This window comes from Lepidochelys olivacea (genome assembly GCF_965140295.1).
Source record: "Lepidochelys olivacea isolate rLepOli2 genome assembly, chromosome: 6".
In the NCBI taxonomy this organism is placed as follows: Eukaryota; Metazoa; Chordata; order Testudines; family Cheloniidae; genus Lepidochelys; species Lepidochelys olivacea.
The window spans coordinates 122,481,811-122,491,403 of record NC_140416.1 but is presented as its reverse complement, the minus strand read 5'-3'; the positions used below and the strand labels follow the sequence as shown (position 1 = coordinate 122,491,403).

Here is a 9,593-nt window from a genome sequence, read left to right as displayed (position 1 = left end):
GCAATGCTAGGGGAGAGGGAGATGGGGACAAACCTGCCCGGCCTGCAGTTACCTCGCCCCAGAGGAGTCACTGCTCCCTTTGGAAAGGTTTGCTTAGAAGCAAAACACTTTGATTAGCTCCTACAGGCAGCATGGTGGTGGGTCAGGGCCAGCCCTGTGAAGGGGGTGGGGACTGGTGGAGCAGGCTGACAGTGTGTATGGGGGGGGGGGGAGGGATAGGGAGGCAGGGGAGCGGGGCTGCAGTATGTTTGGGGAGGTCAGGCCCGAGAGGTGGGGGGAGCAGAGTGGGGACAGTGGTGGGGGAGGTAGTAGTGTGTAGGGGGGTCAGGCTACCAAATTGGGGGGGGGGGGAAGCAGTGTGTGTAGAAGGGGGTGGGGAATAGCAGAGGGGGTAGCAGTGTGTATAGAGGAATCAGTCCGGGGCGGGGGGTGCCGGGTAGCAGTGTGTGTAGAGGGGAGACCAGCAGGTGGGGAAGTGGGGGGGTCAGCGTGGGGGGTAGTAGTGTGTGGGGAGGGCCAGCATGAGCTGGGAGTGGTAGGGTGGGTACGGGATGGGGAGGAGATGGAGGTGGGGGCAGTGTGTGTAGGGGGTCAGGCCAGAGGGATATCCGTGGAGGAGGGACAGTGTGTGTAGGGGTCAGACCGGCCTGGGGGGGGATATCAGAGGGGCAGAGTGTTGGGGGTCAGGCTGGGGGATACAGGGTGCAGTGTGTGTTGGGGGTCAGGCTGCGGGATGCTGGCGGGCAGTGTGTGTAGCGGCAGCCGGGGGATATGGGGGGACAGGCTGGCCTGGGGGGGATATCAGTGGGGCAGAGTGTGTTGCGGGTCAGGCTAGGGGATACGGGGACAGTGTGTGTAGGGGATGAGGCAGAGGGGGAGTGTGTGTAGGGACAGCTGGGGGATACGGGGGCGCAGTGGGGGGGTGGAAGTGTGTGTAGGGGGTGAGGCTGGGGGGATATCCATGGGGCAGCAGGAGGCAGTGTTTGCAGGGGGTGCGGCCAGGGGGATATCAGTGGGGCAGCAGGGGGATGGCAGTGTGTGTAGGGGTTGCGGCTGGGGGGAGATATCCGTAGGGGGCGTGGCAGTGTGTGGAGGGGGTGCGGGCGGGGATATCCGTGGGGCAGAGGGGGGTGGCAGTAGTGTGTGGAGGGAGTGCGGCGGGGGGGGATATCCGTGGGACAGCGGGGGGGGCAGTGTGTGGAGGGAGTGCGGCCGGGGGGATATCCGGGGGGGTGCGGCTGGGGGGCGACAGTGTGGGGAGGGGGTGTGGCCGGGGGGGGATATCTGTGGGGCAGAGGGGGGGGTGGCAGTGGTGTGTGGAGGGGGTGCGGCCGTGGGGCAGAGGGGGGGGTGGCAGTGGTGTGTGGAGGGGGTGCGGCCGTGGGGCAGGGGGGGGGTGGCAGTGGTGTGTGGAGGGGGTGCGGCCGTGGGGCAGAGGGGGGGGTGGCAGTGGTGTGTGGAGGGGGTGCGGCCGTGGGGCAGAGGGGGGGGTGGCAGTGGTGTGTGGAGGGGGTGCGGCCGTGGGGCAGAGGGGGGGGTGGCAGTGGTGTGTGGAGGGGGTGCGGCCGTGGGGCAGAGGGGGGGGTGGCAGTGGTGTGTGGAGGGGGTGCGGCCGTGGGGCAGAGGGGGGGGTGGCAGTGGTGTGTGGAGGGGGTGCGGCCGGGGAGGGATATCCGTGGGGCAGAGGGGGGGCAGTGTGTGGAGGGAGTGCGGCCGGGGGGGGGGGATATCCGTGGGGCAGAGGAAGGGGTGGCAGTGTGTGGAGGGATGCGGCCGGGGCCGGGGGGGGGTGGCGGTGTGTGGAGGGATGCGGCGGGGGGGATATCCGTGGGGCAGAGGAGGGAGTGGCAGTGTGTGGAGGGGTGTGGCCGCGGCCTGGGGGGGGGTGGTGTGTGTAGGGGTGCGGCTGGGGGGGATATCCGTGGGGCGGGGGGGGTGGCAGTGTGTGGAGGGGTGTGGCGGGGGGGGATATCCGTGGGGCGGGGGGGGTGGCAGTGTGTGGAGGGGTGTGGCGGGGGGGGATATCCGTGGGTCAGAGGAGTGTGTGGAGGGGGGCGGTCGGGGACGGAGGGGTGGCGGTGTGTGGAGGGGTGCAGCGGGGGGGGATATCCGTGGGGCGGGAGGGTGGCGGTGTGTGGAGGGGTGCGGCGGGGGGGGATATCCGTGGGGCAGAGGAGGGGGTGGCGGCGTGTGGAGGGGTGTGGTGGGGGGGGATATCCGTGGGTCAGAGGAGTGTGTGGAGGGGGGCGGTCGGGGACGGAGGGGTGGCGGTGTGTGGAGGGGTGCGGCGGGGGGGGATATCCGTGGGGCGGGAGGGTGGCGGTGTGTGGAGGGGTGCGGCGGGGGGGGATATCCGTGGGGCAGAGGAGGGGGTGGCGGCGTGTGGAGGGGTGCGGCCGGGGCCGGGAGGGTGGCGGTGTGTGGAGGGGTGCGGCGGGGGGGGATATCCGTGGGGCGGGGGGGTGGCGGTGTGTGGAGGGGTGTGGCGGGGGGGATATCCGTGGGGCAGAGGAAGGGGGGCAGTGTGTGGAGGGAGTGCGGCCGGGGGGGGGATATCCGTGGGGCAGAGGAAGGAGTGGCAGTGTGTGGAGGGGTGTGGCCGGGGCCGGGGGGGGGGGTGGCAGTGTGTGGAGGGGTGTGGCGGGGGGGATATCCGTGGGGCGGGGGGGTGGCGGTGTGTGGAGGGGTGTGGCGGGGGGGGATATCCGTGGGGCAGAGGAGGGGGTGGCGGTGTGTGGAGGGGTGCGGCGGGGGGGGATATCCGTGGGGCGGGGGGGTGGCGGTGTGTGGAGGGGTGCGGCGGGGGGGGATATCCGTGGGGCCGAGGAGGGGGTGGCGGCGTGTGGAGGGGTGCGGCGGGGGGGGATATCCGTGGGGCGGGGGGGTGGCGGCGTGTGGAGGGGTGCGGCGGGGGGGGATATCCGTGGGGTGGGGGGGTGGCGGTGTGTGGAGGGGTGTGGCGGGGGGGATATCCGTGGGGTGGGGGGGTGGCGGTGTGTGGAGGGGTGTGGCGGGGGGGATATCCGTGGGGCGGGGGGGTGGCGGTGTGTGGAGGGGTGTGGCGGGGGGGATATCCGTCGGTCAGAGGAGTGTGTGGAGGGGTTCGGCCGGGGCCGGGGGGGGCAGAGGGGTGCGGCCGGGGCCGGGGGGGTGGCGGTGTGTGGAGGGGTGTGGCGGGGGGGGATATCCGTGGGGCAGAGGAGGGGGTGGCGGTGTGTGGCGGGGGGGGATATCCCTGGGGCGGGGGGGTGGCGGTGTGTGGAGGGGTGCGGCGGGGGGGGATATCCGTGGGGCAGAGGAGGGGGTGGCGGTGTGTGGAGGGGTGCGGCGGGGGGGGATATCCGTGGGGCAGAGGAGGGGGTGGCGGCGTGTGGCGGGGGGGGATATCCCTGGGGCGGGGGGGTGGCGGTGTGTGGAGGGGTGCGGCGGGGGGGGATATCCGTGGGGCAGAGGAGGGGGTGGCGGTGTGTGGAGGGGTGCGGCGGGGGGGATATCCGTGGGGCAGAGGAGGGGGTGGCGGCGTGTGGCGGGGGGGGGGATATCCGTGGGGCAGAGGAGGGGGCCGGGGAGGCAGCGGGGCGCGCCGGCTCTGCGGGGTCCGGAGCTGCGGGCACCGGCCGCCTGGGGGCGGGCGGACGGGCGGTCTGGCGGGCGGGGGGCGGCCCGTGGGCGGAGGCGGCTGCGCGGGGCCGGGCCGGGGCGGGGGCCGCAGCGGGCGCGGGGCGAGCGCGGAGCCAGCGGCGGGGAGGAGGAAGTCGGAGCCGCGCTGCTTCCTGCCCCCCGGAGGATGATCGCAGACAAGGCTGGGTGGGGACGCCGCTGAGCCCGCCGCCCCTGCCGGAGAAGGCGAGCTCCAGCTGTTCCCCCTCGGGCGAGCCGCGAAGGGCGCTAGAAGGTAAAAGCACCGATCTCAGGGCGGCTCCGTTCAGCTCCGGCTCCGGCCCCGGCTGGCTAGCGACGGGGGCGGGCTGGGCGAGTCTCAGCCGCCGGGTCCTTTTGTTAAACCGACCCATTTACACCGGGGCAGGCAAGCGGCGCGACGCTGTTTCCACCCAGTTCCCCGCGAGCCGGAGCCGGAGCCGGGCGGCGCGTGTGCATCGCTCCCCGTGAGCCGGCGCGGGGGCTTGGTACGGTCGCTCGTTTAAACCCGCCTGCTCACACACGCTACATGGTTGTGGAGTGAGGCTGCCGCTGGAGGATGTGAATTGCAATCATCACGGGTAAAAGCGTGCGCGGAAATTGCTTTGCTTGACAGCCATAGGTGCAGCTGGGCTCCAGAGATCCGCCTTGCGTGGCTGCCGTTTGCAAACGGTCTGGTCGTAGGGACTGAGGGTCGCAGGAAAGTGGCCGCTAGACATGCATACCCTGCTCAGATAGCCAGGGAAACCGCCCACGCTCCGCTGGGAGGTGTTAGGTATATTTGAAGTTGTTTACTCTAAAGCAAAGGAAGAAACGGATTCGTTCGAACCCGTAACCGTGCGTTCGTTTCAGCTGGAAATGCTCCGCTTTAGGAAGCATTTCCAAAGTGTTCACTTCAGCTTTCTCGACAAAATGGGCCGTGGCATTCAACCTGATGATGGTGAGATGGAGCACCAAAAAGTGGAAGTGCAGATTGCTGGTCTCTTAGCAGAATGGTGGCCAATAAACAAGGTGCAGAATGCTTTCCCCTGGAGAGATCCTATGATAAGTCCGTTTTAATTTTAAAATATCAGTGTCTCCTACTCCCCTTTGCAGTGCCATTCACAAATCGGAATACAGGGAAGGGACTGTTTTGGGAATTCAGATTGTAAAAATTTTGCATGGAAAAACAGATTGGGGATTAGACTGTCCATAAAAATGGGACCTTTTACAAAGAGTCCAGTCTCCTCAACAAAGATTTAATTTAGAATTTTTGATCCTCAGTTAATCAATTGATTTACCATTGTAGGAAAAGCTTTTTCATGGATGAATAAGGTCTAGTGTTCCATTTATTTATTTGTTTGGGGAAGGGAAGGGGAGGGGAGGAATTTTCATTTAACTGAAATCAACCTTCCTCCCCGAAATAGTCAGTATAAAACCAAACTCCAGCATTTCAATCATACATAAATGTCTAATTCCCAGTCTCTTTGGATTAGAATCTTTCCACCCCTTAAAGTTATCATTTTATACCAAAGATGGAATACCAAAGTATTATCCACACCCTTACTCCACCTCCTCATACAGAAGCATTTGGACAAAGCACAAAGGAGCATCTGTACAAAGGATTTGAGTTCAGATTATTATTTTTATTACTGGGATTTAACAGGAAATACTGGTGATCTGTAACTGTTTAATGAGGAGTAACCATGGCAGAGGAGTATTTTGTCTACATTGCTGTTAGAAATATATGCAAAACTATATAAATGATATACAGATGCAGGTGGAAACGAACTTGGGAAACTTAATTCCCTGGGTTTGTTTTCAAATAAGGGACTTGATAGAGGAGAATCACTTGAAATGTAAGTCTTTCTTGCTACCTTGATTGAAAACGGCTTTGTGTATACAAAAATCCCCATCTCTCTCACACCACCCCCAAGATATTATTAAAGTTAGAGAATAATCAACTAAAAGGTTAACTTGTAGGACAGAAGTAATTTTCATACTGTGATACCTGTTGTATTTAGCTCACTGTAGTAATTTAAAATTCAGTTTATTGTTTCCATATTTTATTTAAGGAACCAGAGACTGGCATAAAACTGATTTTTCTGGCCAACTCCCAATCAGGATCCTCCCACTGCTCTCCCTAAGACAACACCGAAGCACAGCTTGTAGTTCTCTGCCCAGTAAACAAACCTCTGAATTGTCAGATAGCTTGGACCAGAAGATTAACCTGTATTTCTATGCTGTATAAGGGAAAAGGTTTCCATGTATACTGGCAGCATGATATGTCCAGTGCAATAATGGGTTTTATTTTTGGTTGTTTTGGGGTTTTTTTTTTTTTTTGCTTATAGTTTGGCTGTATTAACTGGATTTCACTGAATACATTTTGAGACTGAAATTTTTAATCCTCTTTTCTGCCATATGGCCAGTGGATGAACTGAAATGAGACTCCATTAATTATCCCATAGAAAGCACTAGGGTGAAGCGCTTGTGTTTTTTAAATTGCCTGCATCTCCTGAGTAGATGTGGTGTGTTAGAAGCACTCAGTGCAAAAGCCTGTCTCTAATGCTGTAAAAGAGCCACGCGGAGATTCTTGATCAGTTTAATTTAAGGCAGTGCTCTGAATGCAGGCCCCATGTGCTGTTGAAGCACTTATTCAGAGGATTATAATAGGTCTTTTCTAATACACCACAAATCTTTTGATTATAGCATTTCTCAATTCAGCACAGCATTGCAGTTGGTACCGTCCGTTCCCTACCCCATTGTTCACCATGAATATGGACATAAATCAGTACCACTAGGCTGCTGATCTATTCTGCCTCAGTCATAGTACTGTTTGGATGAGATTCCTCCCCATCACCCTGCCCGGAACCAAGAAGGGACCAAAATATATTAGTTTTTTTGTTTTGCTTTTGTTATGTTTTCCCCAGAAAATAAACTTCCCCTCCCCCCTCTTTTAAAGCTGGCCTTAAGAAGAGCTCTGTGTCAGCTTGAAAGCTTCTCTCTTTCACCAACAGAAGTTGGTCCAATAAAAGATTACCTCACCCACGTTGTCGCTCTTATCTCCTGGAACAAACATGGCTACAACAACACTGCAAACTACATAAGGAGTCATGTCTACATACTAAACACATTTTTTCTTCTCATTACAGTATTAGTTACTGTACCAGGAGCCTATCAGAAACAAGTGTGGAACCGATGAGTGTTTCCAGAATGGGGAATCAGGTCATGGGATCCCATGTCCTGTTGGTTCTTTAATATATTTTTTCCCTTGCACAGATGCATTTTCTGTTTTTGCTTTAGGCAAGGAGGGGATGGAAGAAAGGGCAGGCAGGGTGCCCTGATTTAGGGAGGGCGTTCTGGGTATAAGGAGCGTCCTGGAATATGGTGCATCCACATCGCGTGGGAGTGAAAGGAGGGCATTCAGAATGCGGGAGGAGTTGGCAATTGTAGTTCATGGGTGGGGGGATAGTGGGAAACCAGGCTGGAGAGTTAGGGAGGAGCCAGGCTGTGCACAGTCTTGGAGAAGGATTTGAACTGGATACAGAATGATCCATTTTCTTTTCTGGAGCTGCTAATTGCTTTTAAATGCTGCATGAGGAAGGTTTCTAAGCAGCATTCAGGAACGACTTGGCTAGCACTGTGAGTTTCTTGCTGGACTGCTTCTCTCCAAGGCATGCTTCGTGCCGCTGTGCTTTTCCATCCCAGTTATCCTTGTGACTGAGTGTTAAAGGAGGGAGTGTCCACTTTACTTGTGGGAGTTGCAGTGTGTACCTTCTGCTTTTGGTCGTCAATGGTGTATTTAATTTCCCATATCTGCCAACTCAGCCTCCCCCTATGTGATGGGGATGTGTCTTCAGGCAATGCACAGGAGGTGAGAAATATTTGTGGTCCTGTCTCTTTGTTTGGGAAGCCTTTTCCCTACTCCTTTGGGGGCAGTGTAGGTGCTGTACACCCAGTGGCAATCCTATCATAGGATCATGGAATATCAGGGTTGGAAGGGACCTCAGGAGGTCATCTAGTCCAACCCCCTGCTCAAAGCAGGACCAATCCTCAATTTTTGCCCCAGATCCCTAAATGGCCCCCTCACGGATTGAACTCACAACCCTGGATTTAGCAGGACAATGCTCAAACCACTGAGCTATCCCTCCCCCCTATGGAAAGTGGTATGGTATATATCTTGAGCAGGAGTGATGAACAGAGCGAGTTCAACCAGAAAATATCTGGGACTATAAGCAGTACAGAATTGAGGATCCCCTCCTGCCCCCCCCCCCCCCAAAAAAAAAAAGTGTCTTGGATTTTGTTGCCTGCAGCTTGGGAACTAATCTTGAAATGTGGGAGAGCAGGTGCAGCAGTGAGGTTGTTTCCATACCCTAGTGAGTCTGGTGTGGTACCTCTAGGGAATCCCGCTGGCACAGCTCTTACTCCCCAATCTCACCGGGGCCAGCAGTTTATTCGGAACATATTGAGACTAGCTCTCCAGACGCAGAACAAGCAGCAGAAATCGGCTCACCTGAAATCTTGGCATGAGCAAGCACTGCCCTAGTGGGCTGCCGCTGCAGGGTGCGTGTTCCAAGTTCAGGGAGTCTGGGAGCCTCCGCCCCGTGCCAGCTGGAAGCTCCAGGGAGGGGTCAGTCCTGGTTAATGAAAACCTCTGTCCCATTAGAAAGCGACTGTAAAACACAGTTCAGACCAGACAGGGCTGCACTTAAAGTGCTGCTCTGTCTCAGGCAGTCTGCAGAGACATACGTTAAAGGAAACCTTGGGAGCTGCCTTGGCTTCCCATTCAACCGAAGTAGCTAACTTCAGATGGGCTCAGCCAGTGCCCAAGCATCCATCTTGGTGCCTTCTCTAGTCATCTATTTCTCATGCTGGCCTTTGAGAAATTGGCTCGCAACTGGATTTTGATTTCAGGGAAAGTTATAAACCTAGTTTCCTCCCTGTTGTTGAATACTTCGGTGTGTGCATTTCCTGGTGGCACGGCACTACCTCTGGGTGTGTGAGTGACGATGCGAGGAGCCAATACCATCTTAACCTCTTCTGGATGATGAGTCAGATTCTGCCCTCGCTTACATGCCCATGCCACCGCAATGTGGCCAAAATCTGGCAAATCTCTCCCCTGGTGGGGGAACCTGGGGTACTGTAGGGTCACCATATCTGCTCTTAGGCCAACCACTCTGCCCACTCAGCTGCTAACCTAGGATGTGTGCTCAGAAGATAGAGGGGCGGTCAGGCCTCCCCTTCACTCCAGTGATCCCTAGCCATCATAACCACTCCTTGGGGTCCCCGCCCACTGGTGCAGGTTAGAGTAGCCTAACCCATAGCCAGGGACTGGCCTGGTGAAGGGCAACCCCTGCTTGTGCAAACCCTCTCCTCAGCTGCACCGAGAACTCCTTGGCTAGAGCTTAGGATCTAGCTCAGTACCTTTATCTGCTTGGCTTCTGGCCAGTGAGCTGGCTTACCATGAAGAGTGAGCAGAATCCACAGGGTTTTTTGTTTGCGAGTTGTTTGCCTAGAAGGAATCAGCCAGTTAGCTGCCAAGAAAAGGCCGATTTCAAAGACGTGGAAGATGTAATGCAGAGGAAGAAGAAGAATTAGCCATTCTGGCTGGATTCAGGCCAAGGTGACGTTCTGCTCTCGTTTTGAAAGGTGATGATGTTAGGCTGTGAGAGAAGAAAAGGGTTGGTTTGTTTTCTGGCAAGCTCTAAATCATACTTGGTCCTGCAGTAACTTAAGATCAGCAGAGCTTTCCATAGTGTGTGTCTAGGTGAATGATTCATGATTTCTGCTCCGTATTTCCTAATTTGCCAATGAAATCTGCTTTCCATAGATGACAGCTGACAATTAGCCTTGGCTCTTGTTAGCAGAGGACAGTAATTGGCAGATGCATTGGAGAACAGCTGACTCTAGCCTTGGGGAAGATAGAATTAGAAGCAAGTAAAATGGACTGAGTGCCGGGTGAACAGAGCTTTGAG

The 9,593-nt window shown here is 57.2% G+C and overlaps 1 protein-coding gene across 2 annotated transcripts in view; it reads left to right on the top strand.

The window, feature by feature from the left end:
* The first annotated feature begins 3,705 nt into the window (after positions 1-3,705).
* GNG2 (G protein subunit gamma 2) overlaps positions 3,706-9,593 on the top strand; it is a 90,136-nt gene continuing 84,248 nt past the window's right edge. Inside the window, exon 1 of one of the 2 annotated variants that reach the window (XM_084630696.1) lies at positions 3,706-3,895. The gene's annotated coding sequence lies outside the window, so the exon portion shown is untranslated. Of the gene's footprint in view, positions 3,896-4,074; positions 4,221-9,593 lie in introns of those variants that run through there. The other variant, XM_084630697.1, reaches the window with a different exon arrangement.